The sequence below is a fragment of the Symphalangus syndactylus genome, chromosome 23 (assembly GCF_028878055.3).
Source record: "Symphalangus syndactylus isolate Jambi chromosome 23, NHGRI_mSymSyn1-v2.1_pri, whole genome shotgun sequence".
Lineage (NCBI taxonomy): Eukaryota > Metazoa > Chordata > Mammalia > Primates > Hylobatidae > Symphalangus > Symphalangus syndactylus.
In genome coordinates this window covers 2,249,542-2,265,203 of record NC_072445.2, presented here as the reverse complement: position 1 = coordinate 2,265,203, position 15,662 = coordinate 2,249,542, and positions in this window count along the sequence as shown.

Here is a 15,662-nt window from a genome sequence, read left to right as displayed (position 1 = left end):
CTAAATACCTGTCAGTTTTGGTCACTGTCTAATCCCCAGAGCCTAAGACAGTGGGGCATAATAGAAACAAAGCTACGTGTTGAATGAATGAATGAATGAATGAATGAATCTCTGTGACTGTGGCTTATTTCTCCCTACAAAGTTTGACTGAGCCCCACACTCTCACAGAAATATTTACAATAATAACAAAAAAGTAGTGAATGTCACCATGTGTTTTCTGACCAATAAACTTGAGAACTTGTCTGGAGGTTATATGAATTATGGAGCGTTCTGATATACTCTTTATTCAACATTGCTTCTCTTCTATTTAAAAACCTGCCCTTCTTTGGAAAGGGTGAAGTGGGACAGGCTGAAGAACACAGATGTTTGAGGGAAGAATGCTTACATTCACCCACTTTGTGATAACTCTACCCTTGTTAAAACGGAAATACAGAAAAGAGGTTACAGAGGAGTTTAATGCTGCCCTTTCTTAGCACAAGAACAACACAATTCTCTTTTCTTTTTCTCCAACTTTACAGGTACTTACTGTGGCGTATAAAATGGTCACTTACAAATTAGACCAACAAAAGGGTATTAAAACTATTTGTTTATGGGACATTGGGGTGTAAAACACACCACTCAACATCGTGATGTAACTTTACACAACAATAGGGAAGGAGATAGAAAAGTCAAAATGCACGGGGTGAGGTGAACCACAGCAGGTCAAAGTGATCCGAAGACAATCTTCACAGAGTTCCAAGATCATGTGGATTCCAAAAGGCCAGAGGCCATTTGATCCTTGATAATAACTCCATGCTTAGCGTGATACTAAAATGTAATTGTGGATTAAGTAGATAAGTGCGTCTTGAAGGCTTAAACCAAAACTATGGTTGGTCATAAAGAGGTGGCCGTGTTTTTTTGTTTGGTTTGGTTTGGTTTTGGGTTTTGTTTTTTTTTTTTGGCCGAGGAAGAATTGGTTAGGGTATAAGGTCTGCATTTCAGGCTTCCATCATCAAAGACTGACAAATCCAAGCGAGCTGGAGTGAAGGTTAGGTCTTCCCCAGCCACGGTCTTCACAGAGTAGAGGATCAGACCCCAGCAGGACTAAGGGGAATTCGGTGACCTTGTTACTCATAGGTCAGTAGCTTGGGGTTGCGCTTTCTCCTTTTTTCAACCCGTAGTCGACGCAGCAAAAAGGCCCAGAACTGGCGAAGGAACAAAGCAGCAAAAAGTGAGGCCCAATAAAAGCTTCAGGCTCAAGAAGACCCCTGAGAAACGAAAGGGAGAGACTATTCCAGGGGACAGTAGGTGAAAAGGGGATAACTAAAAGCACAGTGGCAAAATGTTCTTACACGTAAGGGATGTTCGTTAATGGACAAATATTCATGGCACTATGATCTGTTAGAACAAATGTAGAATCATCTGTATGCTTTAAATACCGTGTGTGTAAGATTTTAACTGTTTATTAGAAGTCCGAGAACCCCGTTTAAGATATTTGGATATTCCCTCCCCTTCCTTTCCAAGATTCAGATACTACTAAGGGTGTAGCAGGATGAGCCGCAGACAAAACCCCTCAGACGCCGAGTTGTAGAAGGAAGGGCTTTATTCAGTGGGGAGCATCAGCAAGCTACTGCCTCAAAACCCGAGCTCCCCAAGTGCACAATTTCTGTCCCTTTTAAGGGCTCACAACACTAAGCATTTCACAAGAAAGGGTCGTGATTGATTTGAGCAAGCAAGGGGTACGTGGCAGGGGCTGCATGCACCGGTGGTCAGAGTGAAATGGAACAGGGCAGAGAGTTTCACAATGTTCTTCCATACAATGCCTGAAATCTATGGGTAACATCGGGTTCTAAGTCATGAGTTGATTTTTAGCTACTAGGTTTACGCCAGGCAGGCCCAGGCCTGGTTTTGGGTCTGGCGCTGAGCTGCCTGTCTTTGATTTCACTTCCTAGTTTTTTTCTTAAAACAAGTACTGAGTATAAAACAATATAAAACAATATGAGAGGGTCTCTCTCTTCCCTCAAGGGTAAAAATAAGATTGCAACAAATCTAAACTTTATGGAAGTCAAATAAAAAACACTTAAACATATGTAAATAATTGCATACATAAAATACTGCATTAAAATGCCTCCTAAGTGTCACGTAGTCTTTAAACAAATATATTTTCAATGATGGCACAGCTTTTTGGTTCCGTTTCTATTTTAATCTCTGATATTCGCACATACCTGTGCACACCTGGAAACACCTATTACTGTTTCAAAAAGACAACTATTAACAAAGTTCTTACATACACCTGCATATCATGCATTAGAAACAAGTACTTTATTCATTTCATGTCTTCAAAATTATGTTAATATACTAATCAGGTATTCCATCCTTTCTCCAATATGATCGTCCTAGAATAAGCTACCCAACTTTCTCAAAGGTGCAAAATGACCATATTTAAAGTTTGGATGAAATTTAATTCATCTTTAATTTGTTTCTGTCACTTTACTATGTTCTGGGGTGTTTTTTAATCTCTCTCTCTCTCGCTCTCTCTCTCCCTCTCTCACTGTCACACACACACAAACACACATGCCTGGTGCTGTCAGCTCTGAGATTTCTGATGATCAAGAGAAACAGGACATCTTTTAAACTTGAAGTACATTCATATGTCAATGAATGACAACGTGTTTGCGCCATTACAGACAAAATCACAGCAGTCTTTATTTCCAAAAGCCAAAAAAGTAGGGCTCAATCAACATAAAATGTCATAAGCAATAATTAAATAAATGCCAATAGAATGACCTTATAATTTTCAAACCCATGTCAGATAAAGCTATAAGAGATATGCAAATGCCATATAACGTATGATATTAATACCTGTGTTTTGTGGTATTAAGAACATGAAAAAATAGAAAATTCTATGAAGTTCAAAGTTCTTTAAAGTTAGATGGAAAAGGCATTCATTGGTATTCCCACGAAGTTTTACGGTTTAGTTGGAAAATACACATATGTTTCTTAAGAGCTAAAATAATGCATTCGACATACAGACAAAGGACCAGTGTAGGTGGGAGGGCAGAGTTCTGTGATTAGACAGGAGAATTAGAAAATCTGTTACAAGTAACTCCAGACAATGGGTGGTATAACTTCCTCCTTGAGGTCTGAGGGTCTCCAACATAAAAGCTCTACATAAGTTTTTATTAGTAGCTCAGAAAAAAAAATCAGAATCTAAAAATATCTGTCAAAATCCTGGCAAAGATTTCCGGTCATAATAAATCATAGTCGCGCAGGATGACATGATCTCCCACAGCATAAGACTTAGAATTAAGTGTTTGGTATTGTGAGTATCTTCAGTTACCAGATAGTCGTTGCTTTCATGATGTGTACACGTCTCCTTAGCCTCGGCAGGTTTCCAATTAAGCATAGAAATACTTTAAAAATCTGAAATCCTAGTAAAGATAGTTTGGCATTGGAAAGGATCCAATCTGTGTTGGAAATCTACATACGTGTAATGTTTAAGAGAACTTCGCTTATGAGAGAAAGCTTCGTTTTGTTTTTTGAGAGAGAGTCTCACTCTGTCGCCCAGGCTGGAGGGCAGTGGTGGGATCTCAGCTCACTGCAACCTCCCCCTCCCAGTTCAAGCAATTCTCCTGCCTCAGCCTCCTGAGTAACTGGCACTACAGATGCACCCCACCACGCCGGGCTAATTTTTGTATTGTTAGTAGAGACAAGGTTTCTCCATGTTGGCCAGGCTGGGCTTGAACTCCTGACCTCAGGTGATCTGCCCTCCTTGGCCTCCCAAAGTGCTGGGATTACAGGCATGAGCCCCCATGCCCAGCAGAGAGTGAGTTTTAAAGGTACAATATCTAATGTGCAGTTGAGTACTTGAAACAGATATTTGATTTTAAATTTCTTACTAATATAAACAATATTGGAACATTTGGCAAAGCGTTTGGATTCACCATATTGATTGTTCTTACAAAAATAAAATTATCGGGGAAATTTTGTTTGTAGATGCAGACACTAAAGAACTTAAGTGAAATAAAATATATTACATTTGGAATTCTTAGTGAATTGGAATGATGGTTTCATAATTTCAAACTTAAAATATGTGATTATTCGCTTGATTTTGACATGGTATTTTAAATTGATATTTTAGTATTTATATATTATTTTGGAACAACTAGATGCATTTTAGGGTCACTATTTTTATTAATTAGATTTATAAAAGTTATTTAGATATGCAGAAAAAATTTACTGTCCTAAATTTGAAGCACTCAAAAAATAAGTTATAAAGGTTTATAAATAAATTTAAAAATATTTGAAAATGTTTTACATTTGTAACCAAGATTAAAAAAATTCATAAGCCCTTAAAATAATTGCTGCAATTTCCCATTTTAAAAATAAAATAATCTCAGTAATGAAAGAGACCTAGAGAAGAACTAGGCTTATAAATCGATAAATTGAATAGCAAATGTTAAAAATGAGCTTTAGAAGTTTTCTCTGCACAAAAAAGAAGACAAAAGAAGTCATTAAACCCTACATTCATTTTTAATTACAAGTCGGATATTATTTAAGAGAACAATAATATGTCCCCTTTCATGTAATGTCCAGAATTCAAAGGAACCACAGGATGTCCTGTCGTTTATTCTCCGAAGTGGAATGCAATCAGTTCTGCAGATAATACTGATTAATTTGAGCCAGGCTTCCACCTACATCTCCTATGCAAATAAACTTTACAAGGCCTTTCATTACATTATATACAAATATTTATTCTCTTCATCAGTCATATTCTAATTATAGAGGCTCAACAAGGTAAGTTTAGACTGACAAATATCTATGCTTATTGTTATAGATTCACAAAGAGCTCCTTCTTCCTTATTAGTCAGATAATGTTCTTTCCTTTTACCCTATAGACAAAGGATGTGATTCATTAGGAAGTATTCCCCAACAGAGAAGATATTTATGTAAGCTTATTCATGTGTTCTTTTCAAATGCAAGATAATTTAAATATTCTTTAAATGTTTTTCTTTTCTTGAGAGTAAAAAAAAGGGAAACAGATGTTTTCATCACAAACACCATTTACCAACCAACCCAAAATGCATGGCCATTTACATTAAACAAGAAAACAAGTAGAACATGTGATTGCCTACATTTGTGCCATATAAATTCATTGTCGTTACTCTCAACTGAACTCCTGATGCTGCCTAAAAAAAAGAGACCACGTTTATTTTCTCAATTCAACCCATCACCCTTCAGAATGACTATTTTAATCTTTTACCACAAACACAACTCTGTATTTCCCTCTGCTGTCCTTAATCTTTGTCTCTTTCTTCCCTGAAACAAACAAAAGCCAAGACAGGAAACTGTGCTGCATCCTCCTCTAGTCAACCTAACGCCAGTCTTTCCTATGGCCCCTCCGCCACCTGTGGAGGAACATTCCAAAGTCAATGTCATTTCTTCCACCTGAAACAAATTTTACATGTGCTACCACTGTCCTGATTTTGTGTTTCCTCCTAAGCTCTTCAGTAAGATTGTCAACATTACCCATCCTCAGTCTCCCTCTCTTATTCCTCTACACGGTCCAATTCCATTGCTGCTGGCATGACTTGACCAATTTAGCTGCATTCACTACTGAAACAAAAGGGCTAATCACTACTTTGTTCCTATTGCAGACATTATTTATTGACTGTGCAGGATTACTAGACACAATCTAGCACACTCTTTAAACACACACATACACACACATACATACACACACATACACACACACACACGCAGTTTTCCATGTGCTACCAGTTGTGTTCCCAGGGAAGGAGAATGTCAGATTGATACTAACAAGAAGGATGTCTTTTATGGAATTCTCTTGGGAGCAATATCTAGGAAAGTAGAGAGAAGCATGGTAGGACAAGGAGAGAAAGTGGGCTGGACGCAGCTTCAGCCTATGGGGACACTGGTAAAATAACACTTCAGAGTTGCATAAAGGCCAAGTTCTAGTTGGAACGGGTAGACTGTGCCTTCATATCCGTCTGTTGATCAGTCATTGGTTGCAGGCAGTTGAGGCCACCCTTAAAGAGGGCTGTGATCACAGCACCCATCATACAATGTAACCTCATTCTGAGGATGTTCCTCATACCTCTATAATTCTTGCTTCCAGATTGTTCGTTACCAGGTCTTACTTTTCTACTTATTTTTAAAGTGTTTTCCCCACACTTCTCCCCACTCTTCTTGCAATATACACTCAATGGAATCTCACCTACTCCCATTCTTTCCTTTAATAATGATAGACTGAAGGGACCCAAATTTATATCTGTACCAGATATTTCTTCTAGCTCTAGACATATATTTGCAAAACCTGCTTGTAGAATTCTACTCATGATTTTACCCCACTTCCTGTTCTTTCCCAAACAATCTTTCTTTTTTCTTGCTCCACAAACAGAAACTAGAATGATTTCTTTAAAAATACAATTGAGGTCAAGTTACCCTTCTGCTGAAACTTTTCGGTATCTTCCCAGTACCCTTCAGATAAGGTAAGAACATTCTTAAAATGACTCTTTCAAAGCTCTGCACATTCTGATCTACGTTTCTTCCTTAAGTTCCTCTGTAGGTTAATTTTACTTATTCATAGTTCCTCCTTGATCCCTGTCATTCGGTGAATCTTTCTTTATTTTTAAAGTATCTGTTTAAATGGCATTTCTTTAAAACCTCTTACTCATTGTCCAAAAGTACTTAAGGATTTTGTTCTATAATATCACTCTATCTTTGTGTTTATTCAAATGACAAAATTATGTACTTTATTCTTTTGTTTCATATATTTTTCTCCTGTTTGACTGTGAGTTTCAAGGGGGCAGGGGAATAGATTATCCTATTTTTTTTGTTTTTAGTCTATACCCAGTGCCTAGAATAAGGCTTCATGCACAGAAAACATTTTATGTATGTATATGCTGAGAAAAGCAGTATGATTGAAGAATGCATAAATAGTGACTGGAAAATGAACATGCGAATCCCAGCACTTTGGGAGTCCGAGGAGGGCAGATAACGAGGTCAAGAATTTGAGATCAGCCCAGCCCACAAATGAAACCCCGTCTCTAGTAAAAATACAAAAATTGGCCAGGCATGGTGGTGGACACCTGTAATCCCAGCTACTTGGGAGGCTGATGCAGCAGAATCGCTTGAAGCCAGGAGGCAGAGGTTGCAGTGAGCCAAGATCGTGCCAGTGCACTCCAGCCTGGGCAACAGAGTGATACTCTGTCTAAAAAAAAAAAGAAAAAAGAAAATGTACATGCATAATTTAGCATGTGTTTCTACCACTGAACACAGTGTGGGAAACATAGGAATATATATCAGGATGATGCAGATGAGCAAATAATTCTGAATTATTTAATCGGCAGGATTTACAGCTAGGATTATTTTCAAAGGCCTATTGATATACAATGGAGATGGATGAGCATGTACTACCTGAGGGCAGAAGAAAATCTCAATGAAAAATAGGGAGTAGAAATCAGAAGACAACAAAGAGGATGGCAAGATAATAGCTTTTCCAAAGTAATACAAATGAACACACTGAAAAACAGGCATGGGTAAGTTCAGTATGGCAAAATGTCCAAATATATACTGGGAAGCAAATGGAAAGTTTTATCTTGACTTTCGAGGTGAATAGAGATCTACAGGGATAAATAATATTTTATAGCTGAGAAAACACATGTGAAAAAGGGGAGAAATGGCCGGGCGCAGTGGCTCATGCCTGTAATCCCAGCACTTTGGGAGGCCAAGGCGGGCGGATCACCTGACGTCGGGAGTTTGAGACCAGCCTCACCAACATGGAGAAACCCCGTCTCTACTAAAAACATGAAATTAGCTGGGCATGGTGGCACATGCCTGTAATCCCAGCTACTAGGGAAGCTGAGGCAGGAGAATCGCTTGAACCTGGGAGGCGGAGGTTGTGGTGAGCTGAGATCGCGCCATTGAACTCCACCCTGGGCAACAAGAATGAAACTCTATTTCAAAAAAAAAAGAAAAACAGGAGAAACTTGCCCCAAATCATTTGGTTAAAAAGTAACATATTTAAAATGTGAACCAGCCAGGCGTGTTGGCTCTCACCTGTAATACCAGCACTTTGGGAGGCCGAGGCAGGCAGATCACCTGAGGTCAGGAGTTGGAGACCAGCCTGGCCAACATGGTGAAACCCCATTTCTACTAAAAATACAAAAATTAACTGGGCGTGGTGGCGGGTGCCTGTAATCCCAGCTACTTGGGAGGCTGAGGCAGGAGAATCACTTGAACCCGGGAGGCGGTGGTTGCAGTGAGCCGAGATCGCACCACTGCACTCCAGCCTGGGCAACAGAGTGAAATCCTGCCTCAAAAAAAAAAAAGTGAACCAGTTTCTTTCTAACCTCCAAATGCACAATATTCCACGACACCAACCCTACACAAAAGAAATGTGTAGAAGTTTATAAAAATCGTTATTAACTGATTTTTTTTCAGCACCAGAATCAACTATCCTGACTCTAGCTTTAGAAATGTAAGTTAAAAAAAGAGGAAAATAACTTCGAAGGAAGTAATTCTTTGAATTCCGTTAGGACAACACAAAGATTTGAGGGTCTTGTGCTTTTCCATGAAAAGGTGGGGCTAAGTCTGTTGTAGAGGGTGAAGGAGACACAGGAGTTACAAATGTGCCAACACCGTGGCCCTTGGAAATAATTTGTAAGATCAAATGAAAATCACAATCGAGACTGTCACTTTTCGGTCAGATTGTTTTCAATAGATAATGAGTGCAGGCCCGCAAATGTGTATGGGAATTATGTGGCATATCAAGGTACATTTCTGCAAAACATACTCGGTGCAATAAGGCTTGTGCATTCAAGCAGGAAACACAGCAGGACGTACAGGAAGCCAGTGTCCAAAGAGCTGAAGGTGACCCTGTGGCCTTTCAATATTCACACTAAGAAGCAAAAGCAATAGCACAGCCTATCCTGGTCGGTGATGTGTGTGTGTGTGTATGTGTCACAGCTGCATTAGACCAGACCACGTGGTAATATTGTCTAAAGAAAGAAATAGAAAATACATAGAAAGCTCTAAACTTGTTTTTCTTTAGAAGTTATGTCCCAACCATGATAAAAGTGCTATTTTTTCCCCTTGAGGAAACAAAGAATAAACAACGATAACATTTCTACCCATTTTTTTTTTTTTTTGCTGTTATATCCATTTTATGATGCTTTGGAAGGACTATTTATTCTTACTTTTAAAGCCAGTCAGAATGTGTTTGGGTTTCTCTTATTTCTGTCTTTTTAAAGCTTCAACATAAACGTTCTTTAGTACATCACACATTGCAATATTAAAAGAAAACCCTATCTTGCCTAAATAAGCAGCATCGTATAATATCCAGTCGAAAATAACTTCAATGTGTGTGATATGAATATTGCTTTCGGAAAAATTTATGGTCTGTTTGGACCACTCAATATGTAATTATTAAACTAGGATGCCATAGTGTTTAAACAGTTTTCACATCAGAAATGTAAGAAGTGCTTCTCCTCAGCAAATGTAAAAGAACACACATCACAACAAACTCTCTCTCAGACCACAGTGCAATCAAATTAGAACTCAGGATTAAGAAACTCACTCAAAACTGCACAACTACATGGAAACTGAACAACCTGCTCCTGAATGACTACTGGGTACATAACGAAATGAAGGTAGAAATAAAGATGTTCTTTGAAACCAATGAGAACAAAGACACAACATACCAGAATCTCTGGCACACATACAAAGCAGTGTGTAGAGGGAAATTTATAGCACTAAATGCCCACAAGAGAAAGCAGCAAAGATCCAAAATCGACACCCTAATATCACTATTAAAAGAACTAGAGAAGCAAGAGCAAACACATCCCAAAGCTAGCAGAAGTCAGGAAATAACTAAGATCAGAGCAGAACTGAAGGAAATAGAGACACAAAACACCTTTCAAAAAATCAATGAATCCAGGAGCTGGTTTTCTGAAAAGATCAACAAAACTGATAGACCACTAGCAAGACTAATAAAGAAGAAAAGAGAGAAGAATCAAATAGACTCAATAAAAAATGATAAAGGGGATATCACCACCGATCCCACAGAAATACAAACTACCCTCAGAGAATAATATAAATGCCTCTATGCAAATAAATTAGAAAATCTAGAAGAAATGGATAAATTCCTGGACACATACACCCTCCCAAGACTAAACCAGAAAGATGCTGAACCCCTGAATAGACCAACAACAGACTCTGAAATTGAGGCAATAATTAATAGCCTACCAACCAAAAAAAGTCCAGGATTCACAGCTGAATTCTACTAGAGGTACAAAGAGGAAGTGGTACCATTCCTTCTGAAACTATTCCAAACAATAGGAAAAGAGGGAATCCTCCCTAACTCATTTAATGAGGCCAGCTTCATCCTGATACCAAAGCCTGTCAGAGACACAACAAAAAAAGAGAATTTTAGACCAATATCCCTGATGAACATCGATGCGAAAATCCTCAATAAAATACTGGCAAACCGAATCCAGCAGCACATCAAAAAGCTTATCCACCAAGATCAAGTTGGCTTCATCCCTGGGATGCAATGCTGGTTTAACATATGCAAATCAATAGATATAATCCATCAGATAAACAGAACCAAAGACAAAAACCACATGATTATCTCAATAGATTTAGAAAAGGCCCTTGACAAAATTCAACAGCGCTTCGTGCTAAAAACTCTCAATAAATTTGGTATTGATGGGACGTATCTCAAAATAATAAGAGCTATTTATGACAAACGCACAGCCAATATCTTACTGAATATGCAAAAACTGGAAGCATTCCCTTTGAAAACTGGCACAAGACGGGGATGCCCTCTCTCACCACTCCTATTCAACATAGTGCTGGAAGTTCTGGCCAGGGCAATCAGGCAAGAGAAAGAAATAAAGAAATAAAGAGAAATAAATATTCAATTAGGAAAAGAGAAAGTCAAATTGTCCCTGTTTGCAGACGACATGATTTATATTTAGAAAACCCCATCATCTCAGCCCAAAATCTCCTTAATCTGATAAGTAACTTCAGCAAAGTCTCAGGATACAAAATCAATGTGCAAAAATCACAAGCATTCCTATACACCAGTAACAGACAGAGAGCTAAATCATGAGTGGACTCCCATTCACAATTGCTACAAAGAGAATAAAATACCTAAGAATCCAATTCACAAGGGATGTGAAGGACCTCTTCAAGGAGAACTACAAACCACTGCTCAATGAAATAAAAGAGGATACAAACAAATGGAAGAACATTCCATGCTCATGGATAGGAAGAATCACTATTGTGAAAATGGCCATACTCCCCAAGGTAATTTATAGATTCAATGCCATCCCCATCAAGCTACCAATGACTTTCTTCACAGAATTGGAAACAAACTACTTTAAAGTTCATATGGAACCAAAAAAGAGCCTGTATTGCCAAGCCAATCCTAAGCAAAAACAACAAAGCTGGAGGAATCATGCTACCCAACTTCCAACTATACTACAAGGCTACAGTAACCAAAACAGCATGGTACTGGTACCAAAACAGAAACATAGACGAATGGAATAGAACAGAGGCCTCAGAAATACCACCACACATCTAAAACCGTCTGATCTTTGACAAACCTGACTGAAACAAGAAATGGGGAAATGATTTCCTATTTAATAAATGGTGCTGGGAAAACTGGCTAGCCATAGGTAGAAAGCTGAAACTGGATCCCTTCCTTACACCTTATACAAAAATTAATTCAAGATGGATTAAAGACTTAAATGTTATATGTAAAACCATGAAAACCCAGAAGAAAACCTAGGCAATACCATTCAGGACATAGACATGGGCAAGGACTTCATGACTAAAACACCAAAAGCAGTGGCAACAAAAGCCAAGATAGACAAATGGGATCTAATTAAACTAAAGAGCTTCTGCACAGCAAAAGAAACTACCATCAGAGTGAACAGGCAACCTACAGAATGGGAGGAAATTTTTGCAATCTACTCATCTGACAAAGGGCTAATATCCAGAATCAACGAAGACTTTAACAAATTTACAAGAAAAAATCGAACAGCCCCATCAAAACATGGGCAAAGGATATGAACAGACACTTTTCAAAAGAAGACCTTTATTCAGCCAACACACACATGAAAAAAGGCTCATCATCACTGGTCATCAGAGAAATGCAAATCAAAACCACAATGAGATGCCATCTCACACCAGTTAGAATGGCGATCATTAAAAAGTCAGGAAACAGTAGGTGCTGGAGAGGATGTGGAGAAATAGGAAGGCTTTTACACTGTTGGTGGGACTGTAAAGTAGTTCAACCATTGTGGAAGACAGTGTGGTGATTCCTCAAGGATCTCAAACTAGAAATACCATTTGACCCAGCAATTCCATTACTGGGTATATACACAAAGGATTATAAATCATGCTGCTATAAAGACATGCACACATATGTTATTGTGGCACTATTCACAATAGCAAAGACTTGCAATCAACCCAAGTGTCCATCAATGATAGATTAGATTAAGAAAATGTGGCACATATACACCATGGAATACTATGCAGCTGTAAAAAGGATGAGTTCATGTCCTTTGTAGGGACATGGATGAAGCTGGAAACCATCATTCTGAGCAAACTATCGCAAGGACAGAAAACCAAACACTGCATGTTCTCACTCACAGGTGGGAATTGAACAATGAGAACATTTGAACACTGGGTTGGGAATATCACACACCACAGCCTGTCATGGGGTGGGGGGTTGGCGGAGGGATAGCATTAGGAGAAATATCTAACGTAAATGAGGAGTTAATGGGTTCAGCACACCAACATGGCACATGTATACAAACCTGCACATTGTGCACATGTACCCTAGAACTTAAAGTATAATAATAAAGAAATGTAAGAAGTGCTAAATTACAGATTTTCAAATATTTAGGAGACATTAATATAATGCCATGTTTTTTCTGAACACTTATTAATCACAGTTAACAAAAACAAATAGGAATGATAAAGTTTTGTTAATATTTCATGTTAACTCCCATTTTTATTTTAATTAATTTCTGGTTTGAAACCATTGGAAATTTGTTTTTAACGAACAGAATTAAATATATTAGGTCCTTGATAGAATTCTTTTCCTCCAAAGAATATCCCCATCCCCCACTTTTAGCTAAGTGTCATAATATGTTCTTTTTTTTCCAGATGCTTCTTGTTCCAGAACTGTATACACAAGTTGGATGACTAAACTGATATTTGCATAACAAGAAAAGTGGTCTTTAGACAATTTGGCAAATATGCTCATAGCATCATTGCCAGGAACTAGCCCCCAAAATAGGATCACAGCAGAGTTGGAACGCCAGTGATAGGGCTTTAATTCCAAGCACACAACCAGAGTTAGAGAACACATTCAAATAACCAAGGCCTTTTTTTATGTAAAAATTTTTAATCGTCATGGCATTTCCAATGCAAATTTAAAATCTAGTCAGTAGCTTATTTTATTAAGAGACTTCATGGTTTTGACAGGTAATGATCTTTGCTAGAAAGGTCCCCCTCCTACTCCTCTTCCTCTTCCTTCTCAGGTCTATTCTTGATTCTGAAATTCACACCACTGGAGTTTTATACCACACCACAGTTAAACATTTTTTTCTGAATTTTACTATATTGCATTTTCCTGAAGATTTCTTTAATGCATGCCCTAGTTCTTTGGAGATTTTCAATGCCTGTTTAACAGCTTTCCTTATTCATTAGCAACTTCCTTTAGAATCTAACAAGTCTCTTATGATCCTGGAGTTCTGTCAATTGTAGTAATTTTTTAATGTTTTTATCACACGGTTGGGAATATTTCTGTTACTTTTTAACCTCACTTAGAAGCTTAATATAACTACTAAAAATGTTATATAACTCTTATTAGTGTCTTCATCTTTTGTCATTATGAGTGGCCTAGCCCCTCCATAGACAATTTGAGCCTATGATTTTTCATGGAAGAGGGCCTAGTTTAGCTTCATGTACTATTATCCTCTCTCATATTTGCTCTATCAGTATATATTTGAATATGGTTGAATTCTATAGCATGTATTTTATTGCTTTCACACGTTTTATTGTGCTTATGTTTGGATTTCTTCTCATCTGAGAAAGGATTGATTTTCTCATCTCAGTATATTTTTAATAAAATCATAGCTAAGAAAGAACATTTCATACATCTAAAAGCTAACTTCCTTTCTTTTATTTTGTCTTGAAAAATACTACACCCACACTTTTTGCCAATAGCCTAAGACATTTAGCCATACTAATCTATCCTATTGGCTCCTTGGCTTTGATTGATGGACGAACAAAAATAGGTTGCTTGATGTTTCCAGAAAATGTATCTTACCCTAATCTGTCTAAAGTATTCCTAACATAGGATTGTCAGATTTAGCAAATATAAATAGAGGATTTCTACTTATATTTCAATTTCATGTAAAAAACAAATAACTTTTTAGTATAAGAACATCTTAAATACTTAGAGGCTTATCTGAAGTTCACATTTAAATAGGTGCCCTGTAAGTTACCAGGCAATCCTGTCCTAAAGGAATAATATTCAAATCTCTCTTTAGCTTTTCCTCCAAATGTTGCTTAAAAATTTTCTGGGAAAATCATTAGTTTTATCTCCAGAAGCAAGACACTGTTGTCAGGAAAGCATGGGTTTCACTTTCTATTATTTTCATGTACTTGATTATTTATGATATTAGAACTGGGATCTCAGGAGTGGCCTTGTGTAGCAATCAATGATGGCTGACCATTGGTTGCTCTTTAGGGAAAAGGGTCATAAGCCCCCTTTTGCTCACTTCCCTGCCCCTTGAGATTAACTTATTGATTTAAATTAAAAGCATTGCATGCCTACTCTACGATGAATATTGTGATGTCAAGAATCCCACACAAGCAGCAAGATTCTGTCCACCAGAAATGTTAAGCATATGTAAACGGGGGGCGGGCGACTGGGAGGTAGCAGAATATGCTCTTTGTATTGATTTTAGTACCTGAACTTATGTGCTTTAATTGAGTTATACTTACCTATAAATTGATGTTCCCATCATTGAAAACAGCTTATGCTGTCACAGAATACATTGCGTAAGTGTATGGATTTCTTTACAGTCAACAAAAGGGTAAAGGTGACATGAAGAAGAAAAAATACGCTAACTAAATGAAAATTAGGAATCATAAAAATATTTTTATAGAACTGTAGAAATGATCTAAATCTCTTTTGGTGGGCTTTCTTTGCATCAGTACTACAAATGTTGGATTGTCCCAGCTCAGTCCTCAGACATCTCTGTAATCAGTATCTTGTCAGAGATCCCTGAAGAGGGGTTCTGGAGAGCCCTGGAAGGTTCTTGAGACCTCTCGAGGCAATCCAAAATGTCTTCCCCAAATGACTTGGCCCATCATTTCACTCAGATATCTATATAAAGTCTCCCCTTAGACAGATCTTCTCTGACAACCCATTAGAAAATAGCAGCCTGTGTTACTTCATCACCTTCCCTACTTCACATTTTGTATAGTTCTGTTGCAACCTGAAATAAAGTAAGTTAAACCAAAATATAAATAGCACATTTGTTTATACTGGGTTTCCCACACAAGCTCAAAGAATGTAAGAACATGTACTTTTGTTTATTACTTTATCCTCAACACATTCAATAGTACATACC